The sequence below is a fragment of the Scyliorhinus torazame genome, chromosome 5 (genome assembly GCF_047496885.1).
Source record: "Scyliorhinus torazame isolate Kashiwa2021f chromosome 5, sScyTor2.1, whole genome shotgun sequence".
Classification (NCBI taxonomy): domain Eukaryota; kingdom Metazoa; phylum Chordata; class Chondrichthyes; order Carcharhiniformes; family Scyliorhinidae; genus Scyliorhinus; species Scyliorhinus torazame.
In genome coordinates this window covers 158,134,118-158,150,472 of record NC_092711.1, presented here as the reverse complement: position 1 = coordinate 158,150,472, position 16,355 = coordinate 158,134,118, and the positions used below count along the sequence as shown (strand labels likewise).

The window sequence follows — 16,355 nt, the reverse complement described above, 5'->3', positions numbered from 1 at the left end:
CTCACAGACAGTAACCCAAGCTGGGAATCGAACCCGGGTCCCTGGCACTGTGACGCAATGGTGCTAACCACTGCTACTGTGCCGCTTGTAGATGGTGAATGGGGTGATGATCCAGTGTCTGCTTTGTCGTGTATAAAACAAACTCTCCGATTTGAGTAAGACTGATAATTAAGCACTTTTAAGAATTGATTGAAACCTATTAAATTTAACTGATCCAACCCATTTGAAAAAAAGATCTGCTCTTCAAAGATATATTGGTACAAATTACAGGAGATCTTTGTAGTTGAATTGAATACATTGACTCTTCACATGGACACCTGACTGACAAGAAGCACTGATTGGACAATAGCTGGAAACAATGAGCTGAAATGTTTTTCTGGGAATGAAACTGTTTCTCTTTAACCTGGAATCGACTATGTGAGAGTTAAAGGCAATACCAGGCTAAATTACATTGAATATACAACATAGAAACAGCCCAATCAATCCATGCCAGTGTTTAGACTTCACTTGAGCTTCCTCTCATGCTTTCCCATCTGACTCTATCAGTGCATCCATCTGTTCATTTCTCCCTCGTGTGTTCATCCAGCTTCCCCATAAATATATCGATGTTATTCACCTCCACCAATCCCTGTGGTAGCGAGTTCTACATTCCCACCACTCTCTGGGGAAGAAGGTTCTCTTGAATTCCTGATTAGATTGTCTCACATTGATAGTCTCTCGTTTTGCTCTTCCCCTTACAAATGAAAACATTCTCCATGTTTATCAAAATCTTTCATAATTTACAGCCCTCCATTAGCCCCTCAGCTTTGTAATTCGATGAGAGCAGCGACCCAACCTATTCATCGTCTCCTGATAGGTTTAACCTCTCACACTAAAAATCTGAAGACAAAAATGCTTTGTTCACACTTGAGCTCAGCGCAGTGAGAGTAGGGATAGAGTTGCAAGGGAGCCTGAGAACAGCAGATTCACTGAGAATGGGTGGGCTGGGCTGATCTGTGTGAATATGTCTGTGTAAACAGACTGTTCATGACCGTCTAGCAGGTGTTCAGGGTAATGGAGGAGCTCAAGTGTCAGTCTTCAATAACACAGTAATTTGCATTTATACAGCACATTTAATGTAATTCAATTTCTCAAGGTGTTTCACAGGGACATTGTAAATCCAAGTTTTACAAATGATTCGATAAAATTGTCCAAGCTCATGATCATGTGACAGAAAATGCTACTTCTCTCTGACTCTGACTCTGCATCCACACACTCTCTCCCTATTAATTGTAACACTAATTCTTCTCAATATTCTCCTCCTGCTTTATCCCCAATTCTCCTCCCCTGAAGGTGCTGACTCTCGGGTTCAGTTTCACACTCACCTATTGCTCTCCCCAATATGTCTAAATCTTTACACCTGAAGTTAACAAGAAATTGTGCTAAGGGGCGTCACAATAAAATCCAGTGACTCCCCACATGTACTTTGTGTCCAGAATGGGGGCACTGCCCTTCACCCCCACTTTTCATCCCAGTACCAGGGGATTGGAGATTGGTTTGGAGATAGTTAATGGCGGCTGAATCTCCCATAGTGCCCCTCGCCGGAGGAACCGCTCCATCCACCGCGCGGGGGCGTCCAGGGACTGCGCATGTTCAAAGGAGAGGAGAAGATACGCGTGCGCAGGAACGATTCTTCCCATTGTGGTCAAACGGGCGTCCATGACCACGTGACATCCGTTGCCCATTGTTTTCAGGCGGCCAGCAACCATTGGAAAGATTGGAGGACCGGAAGGACTCTGGTCCTCCAGCTTTGTGTGAATGAAGTTTCAGCTTCAGGCAGTGTGCCCAACATCTGTGAGTAAAACACTTTCTTTTCTCCCCCTTTCCATTTCTTTTCTCATTCGGACCTTCAATTGGTCACTTGCAGCAACTGAAGGGAAAGGAAGTGAATCCAGGGAGGGTGCAGACTCTGCAAAGCTTGGCCCAGGTCTCTCTCTCAAAGACATTGACACCCTTTGCTCCATCAGCTTGACACATTTATTTGTCTGGCTAAAAGGATGGTCTCTTTCCCAATGTTCACAATTAAAGGGCTGCTTTCCCCAGGAGATGGCTGACATTTAAGGGGACAGTAAATTAATGTAGGATAGAGATATGTCTGGTGTTTGTATATGGTGCAGATTAGATATATTAGTAATGGTTCTGTAATAAAGCACATTTATTATTATTTCTAGTTGTGTAATATAGAACTGTAGCTACGTTATATGTTTCCAGAAAAGAAATGCTGGAAAATCTCAGCAGGTCTGGCAGCACCTGTAAGGAGAGAAAAGAGCTGACATTTCGAGTCCAGATGACCCTTTGTCAAAGATAAAGGGTATAGAAAGTGGGAGATATTTATACTGTAGGGTGAGGGAATAAAAGCTGAGTCATAGCCACAGAAACAAACAAAAAAGAGTGCAAATAGCAGTCACCAGAGAGAATAAAAGGTGTATAAGGTCAAACAGCAGAGAAACTAAAATCAGAGGGTAAGGTGCGACAGATACAGATGTGGGGAGAAGGGGGTCATGGGTGGGAAATAGGTAAAATGAGGGGAAGAGGGAAGCAAAGGGGAGAAAAGGTAAGGAAAGTGGGGATAAGATTGGGGAGGAAAATTATATATCAAGAAAGAAAGAAAATTAAAAGACAGTTAAAATGAAATGTAATGAAAACATAGTAGAGCTAATCATCTGAAGTTGCTGAATTCGATGTTGAGACCGGAAGGCTGTAGCATCCCTAACCAGAAGATGAGATGCTGTTCCTCCAGGATGCATTGAGCTTCTCTGGAACATTGCATCAGGCCAAGGACAGAAATGTGGGCATGGGAGCAGGGTCTTGTGCTAAAATGGCAAGCTCCGGGAAGGTCAGGGTTCTGAATGCGCACAGACCAAAGGTGCTCAGCAAAGCGATCACCCAGTCTACGTTTGGTCCCTCCGATATAGAGGAGACCACATTGGGAACTGCAAATGCAATAGACTAAATTGAAAGAGGGGCAAGTGAAACAGTGCTTAACCTGGAATGAGTGTTTTATGCCTGGGATGTTAAGCATGGAAGAGGTAAAGGGGCAGATGTTACACCTTCTGTAATTGCATGGGGAGGTGCCATGGGTGATGGAAGATGTGTTGGGTATGGTGGAGGAGTGGACTAGATTATCCCGAAGGGAACGGTCTCTGCGGAATGCTGACAGTGGGAGTGAAGGAAAGATGTGTTTAGTGATGGCATCATGCTGGAGTTGGTGAAAATGCGGAGGATTATGCTTTACATACGGAGGCTGGTGGGGTGAAATGTGCAAATGAGGGGGACTCTATCCTTGTTCTGGGAGAAAGGGCAGGGGGCGAGGGAAGTGGCACGGGAGATAGGCCGCACACTGTTGAGGTCCCTGACAAAAACTGTAGGTGGGAAATCATGGTTGAGGAAGAAGGAACACATTTTCAAAGCACCACTTTGGAAAGTGGCATCGTCGGAACAAATGCGACGGAGGCGAAGGAGCTGAGAGAAAGGGATGGAGTCCTTACAGGATGTAGGGTGCGAAGAGCTGTAGTCCAGATAGCTATGGGAGTCAGTGGGCTTGTAATGGATGTTAGTAGATAGTCTATTCCCGGAAATGGAGACAGAAAGGTCAAGGAAGTGAAGTGTCTGAGATGGACTGGGTGAAAGTGATAGAGGGGTGGAAACTGGAAGTGCCATTACCCCCTCTTCCAACTCAGTTTACACCAGAGGCACCAAAGTTTCCTCAAACTGCTCCTTTCACAGATAAAGGCCCTGTCTGTGGAGTAGGATAAAGTCAACAACACATAAACCCTCCCATAATAACAAAAATACAAAAGAATCACCACCACAATAGATCCAAGGGCACTCAATAGGCCAACTTGGAAATATATCTCTGTTCCTTCACTGTCACTGCAGCAACATCCTGGAACTCCCTCCGTAACAGCACAGTGGGTGTGCAAGAAGGCAACTCACCACCACCTTCTGAAGGGCAACTAGGGATGGGTAACAAATACTGGCCTCACCAGCGACGCCCAAATCCCGTAAATGAATTTTTAAAAAAAATAAAGGTAGAGTACCCAATTCTTTTTTTTTTTCCACTTGAGGGGCAATTTAGCATGGTCAATTCACATACCCTACACACCTTTTGGGTTGTGGGGGTGAGATCCACGCATACAAGGGGAGAATGTGCAGATTCCACATGGACAGTGACCCGGGGCCGGGATCAAACCCGGGTACTTGGTGCTGAGAGGCAGCAGTGCTAACCACTGTGCCACCATGCTGCTCCCGTCAAATGTGAAGACAATGTGGTGAAGCTTTGGAATTCTCTACCCCAGAGGACTGTGGAGCCTCAGTCATCAAGTATTTCCAAGACTGAGATTGATAGGCTTCTAGGTAGTGAAGATATGGAGGGATATGGGGAATAGTGTGGGAAAATGATGCTGAGGTAGATCGGCCAATGATCCCATTGAATGGTTGAGCAGGCTCAATGGGCTTAATGGCCGACTGCAGCTCCTGTTTGTTATGATCTCTGTGTCCAGGACAGGAAGCAGTGAGCATGGATCTGTCAATCAGCCTGAATCAGCACCTTCAGGAGAATTGGGAGGGTGAAGATTAGATACAGCAGAGTGAGAATGGAGGGAGAGTGTGTGGGATGGAGATTTGCAACTTTTGGGAATGAGGGAAGAATGTTCCATAGAAACTAGAACTGTCTGTTCTGAATTTCTATCCTGTACTGACTGTGATGTATTGTGTGAACTCATTTTGCAGGATGTTAAAAGGATTGGATTTACAGACAGAAATCTCAAACATCACGTCTAGATCTGACAAAGTCACTCGGTTCAGCGGCCATTAAATCTAGAAAAGAAATGTGGAAAGAGATTTAACCAGTTACACAGCCTGAAAAACCATCACACCATTCACAGTGGGGAGAGACCGTACACGTGTTCTGTGTGTGGATGAGGCTTGAACTGATCGTCCGACCTGGAGAGACACGAGGAGACCCAAAACATGGAGAAACCGTGGAAATGTGGGGACTGTGGGAAGGGATTCAGAGTCCCATCTGTGCTGGAAGCTCATCGAAGGATTCACACTGGGGAGAGGCCGTTCACCTGCTCTCAGTGTGAGAAGAGATTCACTTGGTTACACAACCTGCAGTCACACCAGCGAGTTCACACTGGGGAGAAGCCGTTCACCTGCTCTCAGTGTGAGAAGGGATTCACTTGGTTACACAGCCTGCAGACACACCAGCGATTTCACACTGGGGAGAGGCCGTTCACCTGCTCTCAATGTGGGAAGGAATTCAGTGAGTTAGCCAGCCTGAAGAAACACCAGCGAGTTCACACTGGGGAGAGGCCGTTCATCTGCTCTCAGTGTGGGAAGGGATTCACTCAATCATCCAGCCTGAAGTCACACCAGCGAATTCACACTGGGGAGAAGCCATTCACCTGCTCTCAGTGTGGGAAGGCATTCACTCAGTCATTCAACCTGCAGATGCACCAACAAGTTCACACTGAGGAGAAGCCATTTACCTGCTCTCAGTGTGGGAAGGGATTTTGTGTTTCATCGCGCCTGCTGAGACACCAACAGGTTCACAAGTGATTCCAGGGGTTGGATTCTGCTGTTACTGTTTCTGCTCTCAATTACATCCAGGACTCCATTTAATTCATTCCGAAAGTTGGTCAATGATGGTTGGAGAATAGGGCAGCACAGTGGTGCAGTGGTTAGCACAGTTGCCTCACGGCACCGAGGTCCCAGGTTCGATCCCGGCCATGGGTCACTGTCCGAGTTAAGTTTGCACATTCTCCCCGTGTCTGCCTGGGCTTCGCCCCCACAATCCAAAGATGTTCAGGGTAGGTGGATTTTATTTTTGTTTTTTATAAATTTAGAGTACTCAATTATTGTTTTCCAATTAAGGGGCAATTTAGTGTGGCCAATTCACCTACCCTACACATTTTAGAGTTGTGGGGGTGAAACCCACAATTTAGAAATTTTTAGAAATCCAAATTTAGAAATCTGTGTCTCTGCTTTAAACGCACTCAATGACTGACCTTCCACAGCCCTCTGGGGTAGAGAATTCCAAACATTCACAACCCTCGGAGTAAAGAAATGTCTCCTCCGAGACCGGTCCTAAGTGACTTATATTGAAATTGTGTCCCCTGGTTCTAGACTCTCCAACCAGGGGAAACACCTCATCTGCATCTATTGCCAATTATTTTTGGCTATCCTCAACAGACACAGAATACAAAGCAGCTGATAAATGTGAAGAACAGATGATGAATGCTGCAGCATCGATAGCAACCTGTCTGACCATCAAGTGAAGAATTCTGCTGTCAGAGCCAGGCAACTACATATCAGTGAATTGTTGAAGCTTTTCTTGTGTAATCTTGGAGGGCGTCCCAGTCTTTGGAAATCTAGGAGTGGGTAAATTTATGCTTGCGACTGTGACATGTGAGACTAAAATGGACTATACTCACTACACTCACGTGTATGTTTGCCTGTTGAAAAATGTAAAATGATATTATAGAGTATAAGTTGCATGTAATAAGAAATGTTTAAAATTTAAAAAGTTTTCAGAAAAATAAAGCCATCTGTGGACATTGCTGGTTCATTTTTTTTTTAATGAGGGGTGTGACGATTGGAAGATTTTAGAAAATGCAATTTTCAATGTATTGGGCAATTTCAGGGTTAAAAGTGTGGAGTTAGACTGCGGTTCACTGCAGTGGTCCTGTTTTTATTTTAAAGAAGGCTCCTGTTTTGCAGGGCCTGGGTGTTTTTAGTAGCCAGAAGATGAAATTGACAAAGGAATGTGTTTTTCAGTCTGGGCTAATGGACTGTGGTTTGACTGGGAAAGTACTTGTGGAATTAATGTTCTTCGCAACCGGCAGAGATCATATTGTTTTCCAGCTTGGGGAGATGAGGTCATTGCTGCGTGCAACCAAGGAAGGCAGAAAGACATTTTAAAAATCTTTAGAGAGCAATTTTTGGAGAAAGATTTGGAGAGCGAAATTCAATTCTGGGTCCACAATTCTCCCACAGTAAGATAGATTGAGAGCTGTATCTTTCTTTTCCTGTTGTTTAATGGGAGATTGAGTAGTAATGTTTAAATGTGTAATTGTAAGCTGTTGTTTTTGGGTGTGAAGTTAAAAAGTTTAATATTGTAGCCACAAAAAACTTTTATTTTAAAAATAACCAAGCCCTATTTCTTCATGCGATCACTCCTGGAGTGAATCATTCTTTCCGCACAGTCACACAAATAAACTGAAATATTGGGGTTTTGGTCCAGTATCCTAGCCACTGTTGGGGTCTGGTCTGGGATCGGAATAGTGACCGATGTAACAATTGGTTGGAGGTCCATTTCCCAAAAGGTCCTCCAGCACCTTCCTTTCTCTCTATTAGTGCTACGCCCATGGCAGTTTTCCAACTGGGACACAGGCCCCGTTATTTTCAGCTAAATTCAGTCCTCGGCTGTCATTGAAATGAACAACAGAGACAGAAAGGTGCCCGAGGAGCAAGTGGGAAGTTAAAACTTGTGGCTCCAAATCAACACTTAAACATTTGTCAGTGAAATATATGTTATTTATACTGGGTTTTTCGTTGTTAGATTTAGGCACTGGAGGCAAAAGGTGGAGGGTTTTAAAGTATAACTTTTCCTTTCTAACTAGTGTCAGTCATGGCTCAGTGGGCAGCACTATCACCTCTGAGTCAGAAGGTTAAGACCCAGTTAGGGACCTGTGGACAAAAAACAGTTCCAACATTCCTTCTCTTAACACTGAGGGAATGCTGCCCTGTCAGAACAGCCTTCTCTCAAATAAGATGTGAAACTGAGGCCCTGTCTGCCCCTTTCAGGTGGATGTAAAAGTTCCCACAGCCACTATTTTGAAGAAGAGCAGGGGAGTTATCCCCGGTGTCCTGGTCAATATTTATCCCTCAATCAACATCACTAAAAATAGATAATCTGCTCATTATCACATTGCTGTGTGTGGGATCTTGCTGTGTGTAAATTGGCTGCCGCGTTTCCGATATTACAACAGTGACTATACTTCAAAAGTACTTAATTGACTGTAAAGCACTTTAGGACATCCTGTGGTTGTGAAAGACGCTATAGAAATGCAAATGTTAAAATTGATGATTTCTGTTATCTGATCTTGTTATCTGGAACTTAATTGACTTCAGACACCCCCAATTTACCATTTAATAAATTCACTTTGGTTCAGACAAGACTTTAACCAATTAAGGCAAAGGCAGAATCCTCTGGATAGTAAATTTTAAAAGTTTATTGAATGAAGAAGGTTTACTGAACAACTTTAAGGCAATGACGTTTACAACTTCATGTGGGTGATCAGTCAGTAGAAGCGTAACCCTCTCTGGCTCCTTCTTTGACAGTAATTCTTGTGGAATGCAGCCTTGGGAGTCTGGCTCCCTCTTTGACAGTAACTTCCTTGGAACCCGGCCTCGGGAGTCTTCAGTCTTGGCCAACAAGACCTTTGGAACCTCTACTTTTATCCCCAAAGTGACCATTACCTCACGTCAGAGTTGGGCCTGTTGTAACATGACATTTGGTCACTAGATTAATTGAATTGGATCCCCAATTACTTATACTGCCTACTCTCATTATCTTAGACAGGAATACAATAGAACTGTTTCACACTATCCCTTTATCTGATTCTATACAGTCCCTCATCCATACAGTTTCAAATGTTGAGGCTAATCTGAGCTTGAAGGTTTCTCTTGCCAGTACATTTACCTTCATTTCACATTCTTTACATGCACAGCAATTAAGCTTGTACATTTTTACAGCAAATGTAAAAATACTTTTAGTCTTTCACTATAACTACTGATTCATGATGGATCATTAGTTGCAATTCGATTAAACCTCAGTAGGTATTACTGCTACTGGCTGGTAGCTAATTCTAATTAATACAGTAATCTAATTCATACACTTGATTAATACAAGATACAGTGGTTTAAAAAGACAGTTTGTGGAAGGCAATAGCTTCCTTTTTTACTAATCTTGATCAGGTTGAATAATAAGCTTATTCTTGAGCCAGGCGTGGGTAGAATATGAAAGCCTGCCATTTATCAAAATACTTTCTTTGTATAAACAATTTCTGCTAGCTCTGCTGTTTAGAAACATTTGGGTTTGTACAATCTTAATTTATAAAAGAACAATTCAGCCATTACAATATTATCTATTACATTGTTTCGTGAATTATAACTTAATCAAAGTTCATTGTTGAATAATCAACTGTTTTGTGACTGGCTTCTAATAGGAAATCAATATGTGATTAACAAAGAAATGTTATGTAATCTGTGCAAGAAGGAAGCTACATGTTAGAGTGTAAAGTAGCTTCCTTGACCTTGTTACTCAAACCATAAATATGGTGGAAACGTGATGGAATTATAAAATGTAATGGATTTCCCAGTCCTACCTACAGTTTTGTACACAATGACTACACTTAGCACTGCACTCATTAAGCATCACCTGATGTCTATATTCACATTGTGTATTTATTGTATGTCCTATGTTTTTCACCTTTGGAACGATCTCCCTGCACTGTACGCAGAACAATACATTTTACTGTACCTCAGTACACATAACAATATATCTCAATCTTTTGGAGGTTTTGTGATGTTATAGAAAAGGATTTTTAAAAAGAATTTCCTCATACTTGGGATATATTACAGTTGGTCCCCTCCTCAAAATGATTGATGAAGATTGAGCTTTAATTTTGAGCAATATTTTGATTCTCTCTGAAATTCTCAATGAAAATCTAAACACACTATAGCCTGAATAATTTGTTTTTAAAACACAGGCGAGTTGTTGTGATAAGGCGAGCATTACCTGAAAAGGGCGCAAGAAACGGATTCAACTATTTCTTTCAAAAGGGAATTGGACAGATCCTTGAAAAGAAAAGAAAATTTCTGGACAGTGGGATTAATTTGTTGGCTCTTTAACAGATCTGGCATTAGCACAATCGGCCGAATGGTCTCCCTCTGTGCAATCTGAGCCTCGTATGCAGTTAACGCGAATGGTATTGTGGTAAAGGGACCTGGGTGTGAATGGACCAGGGCATCCTGGTAATAAGTCACTGAAGGCTAACATACAGGTGCATCAAGCTATTAGGAAGGCTAGTGGGATGTTGGCCTTTATCACAAGAGGATTTGAGCACAGGAGTAGTGAAGACTTGCTTCAATAGTACAGAACCTTGGTTAGACCACAGCTGAAGTACTGTGTGCAGTTTTACTCCCTTTACCTTAGGAAAGGTATTATTGCTGCAGAGGGAGGGTAATGAAGGTTCAACAGACTTGTTCCAGGGATGGTAGGACGGTCCTATGAAGAGAGATTGGGGAAACAGGGTGTCCAGTCTCCAGAATTTTGAAGAATGAGAGGTTATCTTATTGAAACTTATACAATACTTAAAGGAATAGGCAGGAGAGATGTAGGTGAGATGTCCCCCTGGCTGGGGAGTCTGGAACCAAGGGGCACAGTTTCAAAATAAGGGGGAAGCCACTTAGGACTGGTCTCGGAGGAGACATTTCTTTACTCAGAGCGATGTGAATCTTTGTAATTCTCTACCCCAGAGGGCTGTGGAAGCTGAGTCATTGAGTGTGTGTAAAGCAGAGACTGACAGATTTCTAAATATCAATAACATAAAGGGATATGGGGATAGTGTGGGGAACAAGGCATTGAAGGGGATGATCAGCCATGATTGTGTTGAATGGTGGAGCAGGCTCGACGGGCTGAATGGCCAACCTCTGCTCCTATGTTCCAATGATACACAGATAGGTAGGAAAGTAAATTGTGAAGAGGACATGGAGACTACAAAGGGATACAGATAGGTTAAGCGAGTGGGAAAAGAAGAACAAAGAAAAGTACAGCACAGGAACAGGCCCTTCAGCCCTCCAAGCCTGTGCCGACCATGCTGCCCGTCTAAACTAAAATCTTCTACACTTCCAGGTCCGGATGCCCCTTAAACGTCACTATCATCCCTGCTTCCATCACCTCCTCCGGCAGTGAGTTCCAGGCACCCACTACCTTCTGTGTAAAAAAAAAAAAAAAACTTGCCTCGTACATCTCCTCTAAACCTTGCCCCTTGCACCTTAAACCTATGCCCCTTGGTAATTGACCCCTCTATCCTGGGAAAATGCCTCTGGCTATCCACCCTGTCTATGTCCCTCATAATTTTGTAGACCTCTATCAGGTAGCCCCTCAACCTCCATCGTTCCAGTGAGAACAAACCGAGTTTATTCAACTTCTCATAGCTAATGCCCTCCATACCAGGCAATATCCTGGTAAATCTCTTCTGCACCTTCTCTAAAGCCTCCATATCCTTCTGATAGTGTGGCGACCAGAATTGAACACTACTCCAAGTGTGGCCTAACTAAGGTTCTATACAGCTGCAACATGACTTGCCAATTTTTATACTCAATGCCCGGCCAATGAAGGCAAGCATGCCGTATGCCTTCTTGTCTACCTTCTCCACCTGTGTTGTCCCTTTCAGTGTCCTGAGGACCTGTACACCTAGATCTCTCTGACTGTCAATACTCTTAAGGGTTCTACCATTCACTGTATATTCGTACCTGTATTAGACCATCCAAAATGCATTACCTCACATTTGTCCGGATTAAACTCCATCTGCCATCTCTCCGCCCAAGTTTCAAAACAATCTAAATCCTGTTGTATCCTCTGACAGTCCTCATCGCTATCTGCAATTCTACCAACCTTTGTATCGCCCACAAACTTACTAATCAGACCAGTTACATTTTCTTCCAAATAATTTATATATAAAAGTCCCAGCTCTGATCCCTGCGGAACATCACTAGTCACAGCTCTCCAAAGAGAAAAGCACCCTTCCATTGCTACTCTCTGCCTTCTATGACCTAGCCAGTTCACGGATCATGTATCATGGATACAAGATGTATCCATCTTGCCAGCTCACCTCTGATCCCGTGTGACTTCACCTTTTGTACCAGTCTGCCATGAGGGACCTTGTCAAAGGCCTTACTTAAGTCCATATAGACACCATCCACTGCCCTACCTGCATCAATCATCTTTGTGACCTCCTCGAAAAACTCTATCAAGTTAGTGAGACACGACCTCACCTTCACAAAACAGTGCTGCTTCTCGCTAATACGTCCATTTGCTTCCAAATGGGAGTAGATCCTGTCTCGAAGAATTCTCTCCAGTGATTTCCCTATCACTGACATAAGGCTCACGGGCCTTAATTCCCTGGATTATCCTTGCTACCCTTCTTAAACAAAGGAACAACATTGGCTATGCTCCAGTCCTCCGGGACATCACCTGAAGACAGTGAGGATCCACAGGTTTCTATCAAGGCCTCAGCAATTTACTCTCTTGCCTCCTTCAGTATTCTAGGGTAGATCCCATCAGACCCTGGGGACTTTAATATTTTTCAAGATGCCCAACACCTTGTCTTTTTGGATCTCAATGTGACCCAGGCTATCAACGCACCCTTTTCCAGACTCAACATCCACCAATTCCTTCTCTTTGGTGAATACTGATGCAAAATATTCATTTAGTACCTCGCCCATTTCCTCTGGCTCCACACATGGATTCCCTCCCCTGTCCTTCAGTGGGCCAACCCTTTCCCTGGCTAACCTCTTGCTTTTTATGTACGTGTAAAAAGCCTTGGAATTTTCCTTAACCCTTTTTGCTAATTACTTTTCGTGACTCCTTTTAGCCCTCCTGACTCCTTGCTTAAGTTCCTTCCTACTTTCCTTATATTCCACACAGGCTTCGTCTGTTCCCAGCCTTCTAGCCCTGACAAATGCCTCCCTGAGGCCTACAATATCTCTCGTTTTCCAAGGTTCCCGAAATTTGCCATATTTACCCTTCTTCCGCACAGGAACATGCCGGTCCTGAATTCCTTTCAACTGACATTTGAAAGCCTCCCACATGTCAGATGTTGATTTACCCTCAAACATCCGCCCCCCAATCTATGTTCTTCAGTTCCCGCCGAATATTGTTATAATTAGCCTTCCCCCAATTTAGCACATTCACCTGAGGACCACTCTTATACTTGTTCACCAGCACTTTAAAAGTTACAGAATTGTGGTCACTGTTCCCGAAATGCTCCCCTACTGAAACTTCTACCATCTGGCCGCGCTCATTCCCCAATACCAGATCCAGTACAGTCCCTTCCCTAATTGGACTATCTACATATTGTTTTAAGAAGCCCTCCTGGATGCTCCTTACAAACCCTGCCCCGTCCAAGCCCCTAGCACGAAGTGAGTCCCAGTCAATATTGGGGAAGTTAAAGTCTCCCATCACAACAACCCTGTTGCTTTTACTCCTTTCCACAATCTGTCGACCTGTCTGCTCCTCTAACTCCCGTTGGCTGTTGGGTGGCCTGTAGTAAACCCCCAACATTGTGACTGCACCCTTCTTATTCCTGATCTCTACCCATACAGCCTTGCTGCCCTCTGAGGTGTCCTTTCGTAGTACAGCTGTGATATTCTCCTGAACCAGTAGCGCAACTCCACCACCCTTTTTACATCCCCCCTCTATCTCGCCTGAAACATCTAAACCCTGGAACGTTTAGCTGCCAACCCTGTCCTTCCTCAACCAGGTCTCTGTAATGGCAACAACATCATAGTTCCAAGTACGAATCCAAGCTCTAAGTTCACCTGCCTTATCTGTTATACTTCTTGCATTAAAACATATGCACTTCAGGCCACCAGTCCCGCTGTTTTCAGCAACATCTCCCTGTCTGCTCATCCTCAGCACCATCCTGGTCCTATTCCCTAGTTCTCCCTCAATTTTTTCACCTTCTGACCTATTGATCCGGTACCCACCCCCCTGCCATACTAGTTCAAACCCTCCCGTGTGACACTAGCAAACCTCGCAGCCAGGATATTTATGACTTTCCAGTTTAGATGCCACCCATCCTTCTTGTACAGGTCACACCTGCCCCGGAAGAGCTCCCAGTAGTCCAGATAATTGAAACCCTCCCTCCTACTCCAGCTGTTTGGCCACGTGTTTAGCTGCTCTATCTTCCTATTTCTCGCTTCACTGGCACGTGGCACAGGGAGTAATCCCGAGATTACAACCCTAGAGGTCCTGTCATTTAACTTTCTGCCGAGCTCCCTGAACTTCTGCTGCAGGACCTCATCCCCCTTCCTCTATGTTGTTAGTACCAATATGTACCACGACCTCTGCCTGTTTGCCCTCGCCCTTCAGGATGCCCGCTACCCATTCTGAGACATCCTGGACCCTGGCACCAGGGAGGCAACATTCCATCTTGAAGTCTCTTTCACATCCACAGAAGCGCCTATCTGTGCCCCTGACTATAGAATCCCCTGTGACTATTGTTCTTCTGCGCTTTGACCCTCCCTGCTGAACGTCAGAGCCAGCCGTGGTGCCACTGCTCTGGCTGTTGCTGTTATCCCCTGATAGGCTATTCCCCCCCAACAGTATCCAAAGTGGTATACCTGTTCGAGAGGGGGACAACCACAGGGGATTCCTGCACTGACTGCCTGCCCCTCTTGGTGGTCACCCATCTCTCTGCCTACATCTTGGGTGTGACCACATCTCTATAACTCCTATCTATGACGCTTTCCGCCACCTGCATGCTTCTAAGTACATCCAACTGCTGCTCCAATTGAACCACACGGTCTGTGAGGAGCTGCCATTGGCTACACTTGCTGCAGATGTAGTCAACCGGAATGCTGGAAGCGTCACAGATCTGCCACATCTCACAGTTGGAGCACTGCACCCCGCTGAGTGACATTTAAGCACGAGTTAATTAATTTAAAATAAACACTTGAATTATTGTTAGATTGAGTTACAATTAACTATATGGCCCTGACGCTAGATTATTACTGTAAAATTAAATGCTAAATACCGATCTCTGCCCTCCGGTTTAGTTACTCCACTATCGAGTTAATCAATTATATTTGTTTTGCAATATTATTTTTTTCCCCAAATTTAACAGATTCCCAACCAGCCAATCTAGGTCACAGCTTTACTGTGATGTCACTTCAGTTCCCCCATCCCCCCCCCCCCCCCCCCCCCCACACACAATTTGAAAAGGTAATAAAAATCACTTACCTTCCCAGGATGCTCTCTGGTTCTCTCCCTGCAGATTAACAGTTACAGGCCAGAAGAAACAAAACAAAACGGTCAGGAAAAAGCACCTTCTCCCACTCTGCACCGAATTACCTCACTGCACCAAATAACCAAGATCCAATTCCCACTCTGGCTGTGTCTCACTCAGGATGTGTCTCCTTCATGTGCGCAGCAAATGGAGTTTAATGGGGGAAATGTGAAATTGCCCATTTTGGCAGAAAGAATAAAAAAAGCTTATGATCGAAAGGGTGAGAGATTGCAGAGCTCCGAGACTCAGAGGGATCTGGGTATCAACCACAAAAGACGTGTCGATAGGTACAGCAAGTAACTAGGAAAGCTAATAGAATGTTTTTTTTTAATTGTTTTTTTATTCAAGCTTTTTTCAAACAAATTTTTACATCACTAATAACAGAAAAATAAACAAAAAATATTTAATAACAAACAAACCAGGTGGCTGTTATCATTATACAAAAATAAAATATACATTAAATAGAAGTTCCCCCACCTGAGCCCCCCCCCACCCCCCGATTGCTGCTGCTGACACTTGCCACTCCCCAAGAAAGTCAAGGGACGGTTGCCACCGCCGGGAGAACCCCAAGCAAGGACCCTCTCAAGGCAAACTTTATTCGCTCCAGGCTGAGGAACCTCGCCATATCACTAACCCAGGTCTCCACGCTCGGGGGTTTCGAGTCCCTCCACATTAACAAGATCCGTCCCGGGGTTACTAGGGAGGCAAAGGCCAACAACTCGGCCTCTTTCGCTTCCTGCACTCCCGGATCCTCTGACACCCCAAAGATCGCTATTGTTGGACTCGGCTTCACCCGCGTGTCCAAAGTCCTGGACATAGCCCTCGCAAAGCCTCGCCAGAATTCTTTAAGCGCCGGGCATGCCCAGAACATATGGACATGGTTCGTCGGACTCCCTGAACACCTTGCACACCTGTCCTCCACCCCAAAGAACTTGCTCATTCTCCCATCGTCATGTAAGCCCGGTGTACCACCTTAAACTGAATTAAGCGGAGCCTAGCACATGATGAGGAAGAATTCACCCTGCCCAGGGCATCAGCCCACAGGCCCTCTTCTAGCTCCTCACCTAGCTCCTCCTCCTACTTGCCCTTCAGTTCCTCCACTGAGGCTTCCTCCACCTCCTGCAGCTCCTGGTAGATGTTTGACACCTACCCCTCTCCTACCCAGATGCCAGACACCACCCTGTCCTGTATCCTTCAAGGAGGTAGCAACGGAAATGTCCCCACCTGTTTTTTGAG

General features: G+C 44.5%; 1 long non-coding RNA gene across 1 annotated transcript; it reads left to right on the top strand.

Moving 5' to 3' along the window:
• Positions 1 to 332: 332 nt before the first annotated feature.
• LOC140420304 (uncharacterized) lies at positions 333 to 6,602 on the top strand. Its single transcript, XR_011946282.1, has 2 exons — positions 333 to 1,833; positions 4,771 to 6,602. It is a non-coding gene; the product is annotated as an uncharacterized lncRNA (long non-coding RNA).
• The last annotated feature ends 9,753 nt before the right edge of the window (positions 6,603 to 16,355 follow it).